We start from the raw sequence: 16,490 nt of genomic DNA, 5'->3' as shown, positions 1-16,490 counted from the left end.
AAGGTTTCATTCACCTTCTTAACTTCCTTCTTGTTTATTTTTTGGTTAGAGTTATCTAGTTACGAGAGAGGGAGATTGAAGTTTCCCCATTATAAAAGTTTTGCTCTCTGTGTCTCCTTGTAATTCACTCAGCTTTTCTTCTAGGAATTTGGATATTATACCACTAGGTGCATACATGTTTAGTAATGATATAACTTCAATAACATTGGTTCCTTTTAAGAAGGCACCATTATCCCTTTTAATGAGGTTGATTTTTATTTTTGCTTTTACTTTTTATCTGAGATCAGGATTGCTATTCCTGATTTTTTTACTCCAATTGAGGCATATATTTTGCTCCAAACTTTCAGCTTTACCCTGTGTGTGTTTCTCTGTTTCAAGTGTGTTTTTTGTAAACAACATATTATAGGATTCTGCTTTTTAATCCATTCTGCTATCCCCTTCTGTTTTATGGGACAGTTCATCCCTTTCACATTTACAGTTAAAATGACTAATTCTGTGTTTCCCTCCCTATCTCTCTCTCCATTTATATTTTTCTCTTTCCTTTCCTCTTGTTCTTCATCCTCACCAAAATTTTACTCCCTTTCTCCTTTGAATCAAGTATCTGAGATGGGATTTGAACTCAGGTACTCCTGACTCCAGGGCCGATGCTTTATCCACTGTGCCACCTAGCCGCCCCCTGAATTTTCTTTTAAAATTAAACTTTCAATTTATTTTATCTCTTACCCTCACCTTCCATTTTATCAGTCCCTTCTTCCCATATCTTTCCCTTCCCCCATCCCCCTTCCCCCTTCCCTGTAGATTAGGATAAATTTTTAAACCCAAGTGGAAATGTATCTTATTCCTTCTCTGGGCCAAATCTATTGAATAGAATTTACTCCAAGTTCATACTCTCCCTCCTTTCTCCCTAAAATCATAAATCTTTGTGCCTTGCCTCTTCATCTGGTATTATCACTGTAGTACTATTATCATCAATCACAGTTTGATTATTTGATGACTTGATAAGCTTATATTGTTATCAAAGTATCACAGAATGATTGTTTGATTGCTTTAAAAGCATCATTGTCTCAAATTACAACCAATTATAATTATAATCGTTTTTTTACCTTACCCCTTTTTCAAGTACCCTCCAAGTTCACACAGTCCTCATGAGCCAAAGTATCACCCAAACACAAATCATTTCTTGAACTATTTGTGCCTCTCGCCCCACAGATCTATTTTCTCTTACCTTTTAGCCCACCTCCCCAACCAGCGTACTTAACCCCTTGTTTAAGTGAAGCACTGATCTAATTAACTGCAAAAATCTTAAAGTCTGTACTGGGAGTCTCTGGAGGTCTCACCTAAAAGATTTACAATAAGTTACAGAGACTAGGACCACACAGTTTATGATGCCCTCATCAGAGTGAGGGCTAAGCTTTTATTAGCAAAGCAGAATTAAAGTGGGCCAAAGGATAGTGAGACATTTAAGTTTAAAGTTAAGGCCCCTGTTTTTCATCAGGGCTTTTTTGTCTCAAACAAGTGATGTCAACTTGGACCTCTTTATTGGAGAGACAAGACCCAAGTACACCTATATCCTTTAAGTCCAATCTCTTCAATTATATTGGACCCTTTAATTATCCTGAGAGAAATAAAGTTCTCAAGAATTAGAAGTGTTACATTTTCCCTTTTGGGGTTATATATATAATTTGATGGTCTTGATCAACATTTGTTTTGATTTACTTTGTTTTTTTCTACCTCTTTTAATTTATCTTTCTATACAACTCTTGAGTTCTGTATTTGGTGATTGAATTATCTATTCATTTCTGGTCTTTGTATCAGGAAATTCTGGAAGTCCTCTATTTCATTGAACATCCATCCTTTTCCCTGACAGTTTATGCTGAATTTGTCAGGGTAGTATATTCTGGGTTGTAATCCCGGGACTTTTGCTCTCTGATAAATGGTATTCAAGGTCTTCTGATCCTTCATTGTTGAAGCTGATAGGTTCTGTGTAAGTCTGATTGTGTTTGTATTTGTCTTCTTTTTTGTTGCTTGCAATATTCTGTCCTTTATTTTAGAGTTTTGAAATTTGGCTGTAACAGCCCTTGGAGTTTTTATCCTGGAGTCTCTTTCTGGAGGGGATCTGTGAATTTTTTCACTAGTTATATTGTTTTCTTGTTCTAGCAATTTGGACTGTTTTTCCTCATAATTTTCTGCATGATGTTGTCCAGGTTCTTTTTTGTAGTCCAATGATTCTGGTAGTCCAATGATTTGTAGATTGTCTCTTCTGGATCTATTATCCTAGGTTATTTGTTTTCCCTAAAAGGTACTTTACATTTTCTTCAATTTTTTCAACCTTTTTATTTTGTTTGATGTAATCTTGTAGTCTCGTAGATTCATTGGTTTCTGTTTGTTCAATTCTAATTTTTATAGTTTTATTTTCTTCAATTACTTTTTGTGTTTCATTTTTTAAAGTCTCTGGTCAATTTTTCATAATTTTCCTGCTTGCTTCTCATTTCTTTTTTCCATTTTTCTTCTTCCTCTCTTCTTCTGTTTGTAAATTCTTTTTTAAGATCTTTGATGAACTTTTGTATTTGAGTCTAATTTATAGACTGTTTTGATACTTCCCCTGTGAATTATTTTTCACTGATTTTTTTCTTCAGATATGTCATTGCTATAATCTTTGTAAAGTACTTTTCTATAGTGAGTGCTCTTTTAGCTTCTCTGTTCATCTTTCTTGTTTTAGTTCTACTCCTAGGATATAGGGAGTATAGATCCAAGCTTTTTTTTTTTTTTTCTTTTTTTTGCTGGGTCTAGGGTCTGATCCCTGGCTTGTAGTTGGCCAAGATGTTGCCTATGCATACGGACTTGTAAATTTACTTAGCATTCAAAGAAATATTATTTACTAAGCTACATAAATTATTTGCAAAAATAAATAGAGAAGACACTTATGATAAGACTAAGACAAAGAAAGAAGACATGGACTGGGGTGGGACTCTTTTGCCATGGGCCATTTGGATATTTATGACATCATTTGTGGGTCATACAAAATTATCAACTTATAAATTAGCTTGCTTTATTTGTTCAAATATTTAATTATCATCCCTAAAGTAGCTTTGGATTTATTGAGTTTCAAGTCCTGCCTTCAGTTGCCTCGGTAGCACCAGACCAAATGATTTCACTGACCTTATATGATCTGTTAGCTATATTTCAATATCATAAATGTATATTGATGTAAATATTTAGGGGCCACTCTTTGGTACACTGAATAGAGTCCTGAATCTAGTGAAATGGGGATAATAGCACCTATATCCCAGGGTTGTTGCAAAGATCATATGAAATAAAAGTAAAATGCTTAACACAATGCTGTGCTTCTTTGATTTTTACTATTATTAAAATATTGAATAAAATATTACCAATATAGCAGTAGATTAAAAAGTGATTCATTATAAGCTAGATTTATTACCAGGAATTCAGAAATAATTCCTTATTAGAAAAACTATAAATATAAGTGACCATATTTAATAAAAAAGCAATAAAAACACATTATTATATAGACAGATGCAGAGAAAATCCAGTTTACTATTGTACTTTTTTTTTAGGTTTTTGCAAGGCAGATGGGGTTAAGTGGCTTGCCCAAAGCCACATGGCTAGGCAATTATTAAGTGTCTGAAACCAGATTTGAACCCAGGTACTCCTGACTCCAGGGCCGGTGCTCTATTCACTGCGCCACCTAGCCACCCCTAACTATTGCACTTTTTATGTGGGAAAAAAACCCCATAGAAATAAATGCTCCAGAAAATATACAATTAATATGGCAATTTTCTTTGTCAAAGACCTGCAATTTACTTGTGGAAATGAAATATAGAAAGATTGTAGCTTGTGAGTTATTGTGAAATGGTACAGTTTTTTTACATTCTGAGGAAGAAATTGGGCAGAAGTAAACTTGAAATTCAAGAATGTTCTCTGATACTTCAATTTTGGGACATTAAAATAAATTTGCATTGTCAAAACATAGGTTATAGCAGAGCTAGCCTTATTTTGATGTAATTCTCTAAATACTAGTTATAGTGATAAGACAAAAACAATAAATTAAAAGAATAAGTATGAGAAATAGGAAGCCAAATAATTTCTATTTGCAGTTTTGTATGATGATTTACTAAGAAATCTGAAAAATTCAATAAAAACTAAGTTAATTATGAAATTACAATCATAGACTATATATATACTAAATCCACAGAAGTCATCATTCTTTTTATATTTCTAATAAAACTAAAAGGAGGAAATAGAAAAAGAAATTCAATTCAAAGTAGGTATAAAATTGAAATTGACTCACTCACTCACTCAAGACTTCTAAGATTACAACTTCAAAACATTGCTTACAGAAATAAAAGGAGACTCAAGAACTTCAAGAAAGAATGACTTTTAAAATCTGACTAGGAATTTGGTGTAATAAAGAGAGCATCTCAGAGTCAAGAAGAATGATTCAAATCCTGCTTCTGAAACATTCTGGCTATGTGACCTTGGGCAGTCATTTAAATTATCATGGTCCCAAGGAAACTGAGACTATAAATTGAGGAGATACCATTTTGACTTGGTAGAAGATGCCATATATGATACAGATAAAATAAAACAGATAAAATGAAACCTGGAAAAATAATCATAAAAAAACATTTAGATAGGGCTTTAAGATTTGTAGAATGCCTTATGTATGTGATCTAATTTATCAGGAACCTTTTGAAAAGTTCTTCATTCTTCATTTTCGAAGAGGACCAATGTCACAAGGTATTTATTGTCTTGATTCATTCATAAATTGGATTTAAATGAGTCAGAGTTGTACAATGTTGTCAGTCTCACTCTCTTTCATAATCATAAAAATCCAGTTAAGGCAAAAGTCAAGAAGATTGATGATGGCCCAGAATACAGTCAATGATCTTGGCATCTGAGATGCCTGCCAAGCTCTAAGTGTCCCATAGCACCTGCTTCAGCTGCTTTCATGACCATTGGGACATTAAAATAAATTTGCATTGTCAAAACATAGGTTATAGCAGAACTAGCCTTATTTTGATGCAATTCTCTAAATACTAGTTATAGTGATAAGACAAGAACAATAAATTAAAAGAATAAGCATGAGAAATAGAAAGCCAAATAATTTCTATTCACAGTTTTGTATGATGATTTACTCTGCCCATTACATCAAGGGAAGTCTCCCCATGCTTGGGGCTGATGCCCCTCTAACTCACAGACACGTTTGAGGCCTGTCAGTTATGTTCAACCTGGTTTAGCCTGATTGCCAAGGCAGTTTTACTGGGGTATAACTGCTACATATGCTAAAGCCTCTTGAAGGAACTGGTGAGATATAAATACCATTGTTATGTTCATTTTACAGATGAAAAAATTGAATTGAAATTGTTATTGAATTTATATTTGAAATTGAATTGAAATGATATTTCCAAGATCATACAGGCAGGTAATGTCGGGTAAGATTTGAACCATAGTTTTCCTGTATTCAAGTCCATTTCTTTATCTTCTTTGTTACTTATTTTATTACTTAAAAAAGGTGAAAAAAATTTCAAACAGAACCAAAAATTACAGAGAAGCAGTTTAGCTTCATGAAAAATATATCACCTATACTTCTGTGTAGATGATGTTATTGCTAAATAGATACAATTTTTCTAGATTTCAAATGAAACATTTAACAGTCTCCAAAAGTAGGGAAGGTGTATAGATAATAAATACAATTTCTAATTATATTTACTCCAAGGCAACCAAGACAGAGTTGTTTCTGTTTTCTTATTGTTGCAACAACAACAAAGGTACTCAAAACAGACTATACATATATGAAACCATAAATCTATAAGTAGGCAGGATCTTAGAGATCATCTGAATTTCAAAGGATAAGACAAAAGCAATAACCAAGTGTCTATATACTTTTATTTTGGGAAGTTTAGAGAGATGTGGACTAGACAATATTACAGAGATAGATTAGATTAATTCATGTTACTGAACTCAAAGATTTACTCATTTAATGTCAGGTTAAATGGAGGTCTGTGAAGTGTCCCAGGGAAGTGCTTGATCCTTCACTGTATATCATTTTTCTAGATGACATAGATAAAGACACATCTGACATTCTCATCAACTTTACAGATAATACAAAAGTAGGAGGGATAGCTAACCTAATCAAAATTTGAAATGATTTGGTGAGCAAGAATTTTGATCTCATTTAATAAGCTGAGAAAAAATAGGAAAGAAATAATCATTTACTAAATACCTGCTCTATGTCAATCATTGTCTATGTGCGTTATAAATTTGGTCACCCTGACAAACCTGTGAGGTAGGTGCTTTTATTATCTCCCTTTTATTTTCTAGAAAACTAATTTAGACAGACCTTAAGTGACTTGTCCATGGTAACTTTGTCCAGAAGTGACTTTAATAATAAAATGCCAAAAACAAAATATATTTAGGAAACAAAGGAGAAAGAATCCAAATACAGACAACTACTATTAGAATAGAGAAGATGGGGTTTGATTTCAGTGGAGGATACTGAAGCAAAAAAAAAAGCCTCTTTTATCTCAAAGTGATTAATATCAAATGTTCCAAGAGTTCATGGAAGAACTTTCAAAAAGATTTAAAAATCAAATAAGAGAGACTGAAGGAAGAAAAACTTGAAAAATAAGAACAATCCAAGAAAACCAAGAAAATGATGAAAAGAAGGAGATCCAGAATCTTGAGAGAATTGAGTGAAAATAGAATGGAAAATGCCTTTTTTAGTGCTACATATCTTTACAAAGACTGACCATATATTAGGGCACAAATAGTTTATAACTAAATGCAGAAAAATTGTTTACTTCTCAGACATAATGCAATAAAATTATATTTAATAAGAGATCATGGAAACAGAAAAAACTAACAAGATTAAACAACCTAGAATGTAAGTATTAAAGAACAAATTATATATTCAATCAATAATTTCATTAAAGAAAATGACAATAATGAAACAACGTATCAAAATCTCTGGGATACAATAAAAACAGTAATCCTAAGTAAAGTTATATCTCTAGGTATTCATATCAATTAAAAAGAAAAAGAAAACGAAAACAAATCAACTGTGCATGCAATTAAAAACAGTAGAAAAAGAACAAATTAAAAATCCCCAATTAAACATTAAATTGAAAATCTTTAAAAAATTAAAGGTGAAATTAATAAAATTGAGTATTAGAAAACCATTAGATTAATAAATAGAAAAAGGAGTTATTACAAAAAATAAATAAAATAGACAAACAGTTAATATTTAAATTACTAGTATCAAAAATGAAATTGGTAAATATACCACTAAAGAAGTTGAAATCAGAGCAATTATTGTTATTTTGTCCAATTATATGCCAATTAATTGAACAACTCAAGTGAACTGGAAGAATATTTACAAAAATGCAAACTGCCCAGATCAACACAAGAGGAAATGGAATATCTATTCAGACCTATCCTAGAAAAAAAATTTGAATAGGCCATAAATGAGCTTCCTAAGAAAAAACAAATAGTGGGATCAGATGGATTTACGGGTGAATTCTTTCAAACATTTAACGACTTACTAATTCCACTGGTAAATAAATTATTTGGAATCCAAAGAAGGATCCTATCAATCAATCCTATCAAATTCTTTTTTATGAAACAAATATATTGATACCTAAATCATTTAAAGTAAAAACAAAATTATAGACCAATTTCATTAATGAATATGTATGCAAAATTCTAAATAAATTCTAACAATATATTACAAAGATTATTCATTTTGACCAAATAGGATACATACCAGGAATGCAGGGAAGGTTTAACATAAAGAAATCTGTTAACATAATTGAGTATATCAATAATAAAAATAGAATCACATGATAATATTAATAAATACAGGAAAACATTTGATAAATACAATACTCATTTCTATTAAAAAACACTTGAAATGCATTTTTCCCCTTAAATAATTAGTAAGCATTATTTATAATGGGAGATAAGTAAAATGTCTTCCCAGGAAGATCAGGTGTGAAACAACGATGCCTATTATCACCAATGTTATTCAATATCTTATTGGAATTCCTAACAATAGCAATAAGAGAAAAAAAAAGAAATAGAAAGATTCAGAATAGGGAATGAGGTAATAAAACTATCTCTTTTTTTTGCAGATGATAAGGTATTCTTAGAAAATCAATTAAAAAGTTTATTTAAATAATAATTTCAGCAAAATATCAGGATATAAAGTAAACACACATAAATCATGAGCATTCTTATTTCCAACAAGATCCTGTAAGAAGAGATAACTGTAAATACCTCATTTAAAAATAACTCTAGACAGTTTAAAACATCTATCAGATGGAAATTCATCTACTAAACAAATCCAGGGTCTGTATGAGCAAAATCACACACAAAAAAATTTGTCTACAATGAAAATCAGATTTAAATAAATGAAGAGATATTGTTTGTGGTTTGACAGGATAATATAATAAAAATGACAAATTTACCAAAATTAATCACTATCTCCTATGCCATCTCAATTAAATTACCAAAAATTATTTTATGGATTTAGAAAAATAATTTAAAAATTCATTTGGAAAAAACCAAAATATCAAGAATATTAAAGGAACTGAGGGGGAAAAATTGTAAAGATAGGAACTTAGCAGCTAGATCTTAAACTATACTATAAGGTAGTTATTATCAAGACTATTTGTACTGGCTAATAAATAGAAAGGTAGGTCAGTGAAACAGTAGACATACAGTCTACAACAGCAAATGATTATAGTAACTGAATGTTTGATAAAGACTTAATTTGGGGGGTTTAGAATTCATTATTTAATAAAAATTGTTGGGAAAGTTGAAAAGCAGTCTGGAAGAAATTGGCCATGGACAAAATATCTTAAACCATTTTCCAAGATAAGGTCAAAATAGATATTTGACCTAGATATAAAGGGAGATAATACAAAAAAATTTGAAAAACATGGAACATATTACCTATCAAATTTATAGAGAGGTAAACAATTTATAAATGAATAAGAGATAGAGAGTGTTATGAGATGTAAAATGGATTATTTTGATTACATTAAATTAAAAAAAGTAAATAAAACAAATATATCTAAGATCAAAAGAAAAGCATAAAACTGGAGAAAATATTATAGACAGTTCCTCAGATAAAGGTCTCATATCTTAAATATGTAAAGAACTTTGCCAAATTTATAAGAATGTGAGTCATTCCACAGTTGATAAATTGCTAAAAGATATTAAACAGGAAGTTTTCTGATGAAAGATTCAAAACAGTTTATAGTCATATGAAAAATGCTCTAAATTACTACTGATTAAATCAAATTAAGAAACCTTAAATTTATTTTACATCTATTAGATTATCTAAAATGATAGAAGGGGAAAGAGACTAATGTTGGAGGGTATATGAAAAAATTGGGACTTAATTCATTGTTGGTGGACTTGTGAACTGATCCAACCATTTTGTAGAGAAATTTATAATTATGTCCAGAGGGTTATTAAATTGCCTATAACCTTTGACCCACAATACCAGTATGAGGTCTATTCTCAAGATGATTAGGAAAAATGGAAAAGAACCTACATATTCTAAAATATTTATAGTATCTTTCTTTGTGGTAGCAAAGTATTAGATGTGGGAATGTCCATCAGTTGAGAAATAGCTAAAACAAATTGTGGTATATTTTCTTTTCTTTTTCTTTTCTTTTCTTTTCTTTTCTTTTCTTTTTTCTTTTTTCTTTCTTTTTTTTTTTTTTTGCTAGGCAAATGGGGTTAAGTGGCTTGCCCAAGGCCACACAGCTAGGTAATTATTAAGTATCTAAGGCCGGATTTGAACTCAGGTACTCCTGACTCCAGGGCTGATGCTCTATCCACTGCACCACCTAGCCGCCCCGCTATATTTTCTTAATGAAATATTATTCTGCTATAAAAAAGCATAAGTTCAACGATTTTAGAAAAGGATCAAAAATCCTTCACAGAATTATGCAATGAGCAGAATTAAGAAAACATAAACAGCATTAGCTGGATTGGCTTAAGATCAACTCTGCTGGAGAGCAATATGGATTGATGCCTAAAAAGCAATAAAAATGGTTATACCCTTTGACTTAGAAATTCTAATAAAAGGCCAATATCCAGAAGAAATCATAAAAAAATGAGAAAAGTCCTGAATGTTCCAAAATATTCATAGCAGCTCTTTTTGTAATGTCAAAGAATTGGAAATTGAGGGGGTGCCTTTCAATTGGGGAATGGTTGAACAGGTTATGGTATATGAATATTAAGGAATACTATTGTTCTATAAGAAACCACAAATGATTGGACTCTAGAGAAGTATGGAATGAATTACAGGATCTGATGCTGAGCAAAGGGAACAGAACCAAGAGTACAATGTGCACATTAACAGCAACATTGTGAATTGATTAACTTTGATGGAAGCAGCATTCCTCAGCAGTTCAGAGAGCCAGGAAAACAGTATTAGACTGGCTATGGACAATGCTCTCCCCTTCTAGAGGAAGAAAAACAAAACAAAACAAAAGCAAACAAAAAAAAAACCCTTCAGAATTTGATGAACACTGCATTCACTTTTTAAAAAAATTTCTCTTATGCATTTCTTTCCCTTAATCTTAATTCCTAAAACAAAAAATGACTAATTTGTAAACATATTTAACACAAACTTGTATGTACAATATTCACCCTAACTGTTCACCACTGAGGGGAGGGGGGTGGGAAGGGAGGGTAGAAGGCAATTATGTAACTTAAAAATATACATATGCATATGGATGAATGTTGAAAAAGTTTCATAACATGTATTTGGAAAAATAAGATATCAATTAAAAAAAAAAGAACTGCTCTGAACAGCCAAATCATTCTGTTATAAATTTACTCAAATTGACTCAAAGTTCTTATGAAGGAAAATGTTATTTGAATACAGAAAGGAATATTTCTGTGCTGAAGGAAATAAATAATCAGATTTAGGGAAAAAAACACAGAAAGAATTGAACATGTGAAAGAAGATGCTATCCATCTTCAGAGAAACAGATGATAGGAAGAAATAACCATAGTGGGTCTTACATGCATGTGTTTAAATATATATATTATATATATATATATATATATATATACACACACACATACATATGTGTGTTTATACACATATATGTTTATATTTATGAATATCTATGTATGTACATATCTATGAAAACTAAATTGTAGCCTTCTTTAGAGTAGCAGGGAAGGGAGGGGAAAAATAAAGAAAAAAGTGCACAATAAATTACAAAAGAAAACCAACTAGAAACAAAGAAAAGCTGGGCATTTTTGAAAACAATGTGTCATATTTGTTATATAGGTTTTCTTAAAATGGAATTTATTTTTTATATTGAATCCTTTCTTATGGTGACTATATATATATATGCATATATATAATTGTTTTTTTTTTCCTTTTCTCATTTTGTATTGAAGTGTAAAAAAAATTAGGGAAATAGAGATGCTTAGCCCAGATAAGAAAAGACTAAGGATGATTGTTGTCTTCAAATATTTGAATTTCATGTGACTTGTCCTGCCTGTCCTCCAAGAGCAAGACTAGGAACAATGGATGGAAATTGTAAGGAAGTAAATTTAATCTTGATGAAAGATAAAAACTTTCTAGTAATTAAAACCATTCAACATTAGAATGATCTACTTGGACAGTTAGTAGATTCTCCCTCCTTAGAGATCTTTTATCATAAAAGTTGGATGACTGACTATTGGTTATATCATAGAGGGTAGTATCCTTATTCCAGCATGACTTGTACTAAGTAATCATTAAGGTCTGTTCCATTACTTAATAACAAGAATTGAAATGTGATGAAGATGTAACTTACAATATTTCTTAACATTCATGCTAGGAAAGGAAAGGATAAAGAAATTAGATATTGTTCATTTTCATTCCTTTTAGACTAGTTAGAAAGTCCTGTGTACTATCCACCGAGCCCTTTAAGCTTAATAATACAAAAAAGATACAAAATCTTACATGAGTTCAAAGATGATAGCAATTTATTTCATAAATTAATTCATATGTTAGAGAATGTTCTTTTGGAGTCAAGAAGAGTGGGAAATTCATTCAAATAGCTTGAGCAGGCCATCTGTGTGTCAGGGGAACATATCCAAATCAATCAAATTAGAGATCCATTTGAATATTTGAATTTTTTAGTCATGTCATTTTGGAAACAATGCTTACATTTTTATAGTCTAATTACAAAGGAGTGACTTTTATGTTAGGAATTTCGGGTTCTGTTGCAGGCCATGGGGAAAGGTAGGTTTAGGAAGACTTTATCCTTATTATGATCCTCAAATCCATCTACATATGAGGGGGGACATTGGTACTCTGAAATGCAGCTAGATGGACTGATCAGGAGATCATAGAATCATAGAGTTAAATCACATATTCATCCTGAAGATCATTTAGTCTATGAGCCTGTTTCTCTGTTTCATCTCTGGTGTTTTGATTTGGTCATCCCATCTCCCTTTTAATCTTTGCCTGATTGTGTTCCTGGTTTCTTTTAAATTTCAACTAAAATTCCAATCCCTCTTATTTCTGTGCCTTCACTCTGTAAATTATTTCGTAGTCATCTTTTACATAGCTTGTTCATACATATGTGTTTGCTTGTCTCCTCCCATTAGATTGTAAAATTCTTGAAGCAAGGACTATCTTTTGCCTGCTTTGTATCCCCCAGTATTTGGCACATAGGAAGCTTAGCAAATGTTTATTGATTAACTGATTAGTTGAATTCTGGTTCAATTAATTTTGTCTTATGTTTTACCAGTAAGGAAACAGATCTGAAAAGATTAAGTGACTTACTTGAGTTCAAACAACTGGCAAATGACAGAACTCAAATTTTAATTTGAGTCCTCTGACCCTAAATCAAAGGGCTTGATGGATGAGCTAGAATTTGGTAGATGAGTCAGGAATTGAGATAATTGAATTCAATTCAATAAAGTATTTCCTTAGCACCTATGGGGAAGGTACTTTGTTTAACCTGTAATTTGTCAATTTATAAGTGACAGTTATTAACATTCTGGGAATCAGTGGGACAGAACTGGTACTTCTTGTGCTGTTGGCTGAATGTGGCAGCAAACAGAAAACTTGCAACAGAACATCCTATATGCTTAATTTAGTAATTGGAATTAAGTAAGAATTCCATTAAAAGGAAAGAAAATATAATATCGACTAATACTGCCTATCATACTTGCTAAGGGTCATACTTAGCTACAAAGAAAATAAGTAAAATCTACTGGATTTCTGGAAAGCAGTGCCATAATTAGACTGAGGCAAATGGGGCTTTTACAGCTTGTCAACCTGACAGGGAGGAGTATGCATCCTCTTTGTGGTGTTCCTGTAGATAGGAGACCCATCATTTGTGATCCTCTATCTGTTTCCATTCCCCTGTGTGGTCTTGGACTACCACCTTCCCAAGTCTTTTGATCCTATGATTCCTTCTTCAAGTTTTTACCTAGCTGGGTTTCCCCATCACACCTATCCTGTCTGTTATTTTGTCACCAGTTATCTCCCCTAATTTTTGTTTACTTATGAATTTAGGGAATTCAGGTACCATCAATTATTTTTAAATTTTGAGTATGTATCTAGACTTAAGAAACTGATAGAGAAAATCTTAATATTGCAAATTTAAAATGTGTCTCGTGCCTACTTTTTTTTTTAAGAGAGCCTGTTAGTTAAACATTTCTCAATGCACTAATGAGTGGATATAATCTCTGTGTCTGTATCATTTACATTTAAATATATCTTGAATGAAATAATTCCTAATTATGCATCTACCAAGGAAGTCCCACCTAATTTAAAATCTGGAACCAGGAATGAAAAACTCTCAGTTTGGAATTCAATTGCTTCTGGGAAGTTATTCTGATTTTTAGCAATTCATTTAACCTCTTATTCTCTGTGAGGATGTCCTGAGGAAAAGCTTGCTGATGCTTGGTGGAGATATTCATCACAGTGTAACTGCGTAATGGGCAGTTTTATCTTTAACAATATCATCAACTTGTGAGATTTGGAATTAAATCTTAGACAAGCCTGTCATCCCTTATAAATACTCAAGAGACCTACAAAGTTTTTTACACCTGTTTTCAGCAAGAGAAAGAAGCACAACAGACTAAAGCAAAATAAAACCAGTGATGCACAGAACTGGTGCACAATCCATCAGTTAGCCATGCACTGGAAACAGGAGTGTTGAAAGGCTAATTGCCACTTCTCAGATCCTTGCTGAGGATAACCTTGCCTTTAAAGCAGGCTCAGATTGCTTAGGAGGAAAACAATTTTCAGGCTTTTCCAAATCATTGGAACAGTTGACTTCTGAATTAGGAAATAAATGCCACAGTATTCAAACTCAGTTTAGCATTTCAGTGGTTTCTCCTACTCAGGAAGAAAAGTTGAAGGGAAGTTAGGAAAAAAGTATTCTGGGTAACCCTACCCAATTTTAGTCAAAGACATCAGCATTATATCACCTTGTGTTTTATTCATGCAGAGAATAACATTATTGAAACTTAGGAACAATTTGCTTTGTCTTCTCTGATATGAAAGTTGACTCCCAGGTATAGATAATTGTTTTGTTAAAAAAATTGCTTTGAACACTGAATGATGAGAGAAATTCATGCAATTTTTGTCTCCCCTATTACAGAAATTGGTTAAGATGGGTATATAGATTAGAATTTTTCTCTTTTATCTTTAGGCAGTCCCACATGGACAGTTCATTTTTATATTATTTCACCCTTTTCTAAAGTTGGGAGATTCTGAAAAATGTCATTTGGATAAAGATGATAAACATGGCAAATATCAAAGAATGGTAAATGGAAAATGTCTCCTCAAGAAATAATGGTTTATGGGGCAGCTAGGTGGTGCAGTGGGTAGAGCACCGACCCTGGAGTCAGGAGTACCTGAGTTCAAATTCAGCCTTAGACACTTAATAATTACCTAGCTACCTAGCTGTGTGGCTTTGGGCAAGCCACTTAACCCCATTGCCTGGCACAAAAAAACCCCCAGAAAAATGAAATAATGGTTTAGATTATAAGAAGCTTCTAAATATCAAAGGAAAATATTTTAAATGAATATTTCTCTCAAATTATTTACATTATTTTTCTTAAAAATATTGATATCTTTTGTTTTTATATCACTTACATTCCCTAAAGTATCTTTCCTTTTTCCTCTAATTGGATCATAGGATCAAAGATTTAGAACTTGAAATGATTGTATTAGAAGGCATTAAGAGGTCCACCCACTTATAGATGAGGAAATTGAGAATCAGATATGCTAAGTGAATTGTTCATAATTTCAAAACTGGAAAGTTTCTGAGATGAGATTTGAACTTAGGTTCTTCTGATATCAAGTCCGGTCATTAATCTCACAGACTATGTGAACCTCCTCTTACAACAAATAATGAAAACAAGAGCACAAAAAAATAGTTCAGTAAAGCCAATTAAAACATCCAGTATTTCTGACACTATTCATGCATAGAATATAGTATACTTCGCCCACAGCTCCTGAAACCTCTGGAAAGAAGTGAGAGAATTGTGTTCTCATATATTTTTTCTGGAGTTGTGATGAGTCATATCATTTCTAGCAATTAGTTTCTATTACTTTATTATTTTTCCAATTACTTTGTTGAAATCATTGAAAACATTGATTTCCTGATTCTGTTTGCCCTATTTTGCATCTGTTATGTCTTCTCATACCTTTCTGTATTCATCATATTCATTATATTTTTTGCCAGTGTTGTAGTATTCCATTATCTTTGTGTACCACAGTTCTTCAATTGACGAACATTTATTTGATTTTTTGGGTTTTGGGGTTTTCTTTTTCCTTCAAAAATAATTGTAAGATACCTAGCTGTGTGGCCTTGGGCAAGCCACTTAACTCCATTTGCCTTGCAAAAATCTAAAAAAAAATAATTGTAAGAGAGTCAAGATGTCAGATGAACTCTCCTGAACTTTCCCCAATTCTCCTTCAAAGAATTTTAAAATAACACCTCAGTTTGAATTCTGGAGCAGAAGAATAAAAAAAAAAGATTAGAGAGAGAAGCAGTTTCCAACCTAAGGCAACTTAAAAAGATTGAAAAAAAAGATTTGTCTCACCTGGGTGGTCCAGTATAGATGTACCCCAGGAAATCAGAAAGAGACCTTGGAGGTGGCGGCTCCACCCAGAACCAGTAGTTTCAACTTTCTCAGCACATAGAAATAAGGAGATTATAGAAGACAGTTGGCTTGGACTGTATCTCCTATTGCACTGACCATACATAGTTCCAGGTCTCAGTCCCTGGGCACTAGTGCACTCATGCTTGTGGCCTCACCAGGTCGTGACTTTGGTCACAGTTCTAATATAGAAAAAATTGCTTGAAGTCATTCATAAAGGAGCCGTGGTCTTAGGACAAAGGAAGGAAAAGTATGCACTATTAATTGTGGCCACAGGAGAGCAAAGTCACTTGTCCAGAGCCATAAGGAGTGAGAGAGTACTT

This window comes from Macrotis lagotis, chromosome 4, assembly GCF_037893015.1.
Source record: "Macrotis lagotis isolate mMagLag1 chromosome 4, bilby.v1.9.chrom.fasta, whole genome shotgun sequence".
NCBI lineage: Eukaryota > Metazoa > Chordata > Mammalia > Peramelemorphia > Peramelidae > Macrotis > Macrotis lagotis.
This window is presented reverse-complemented; position numbering follows the sequence as displayed.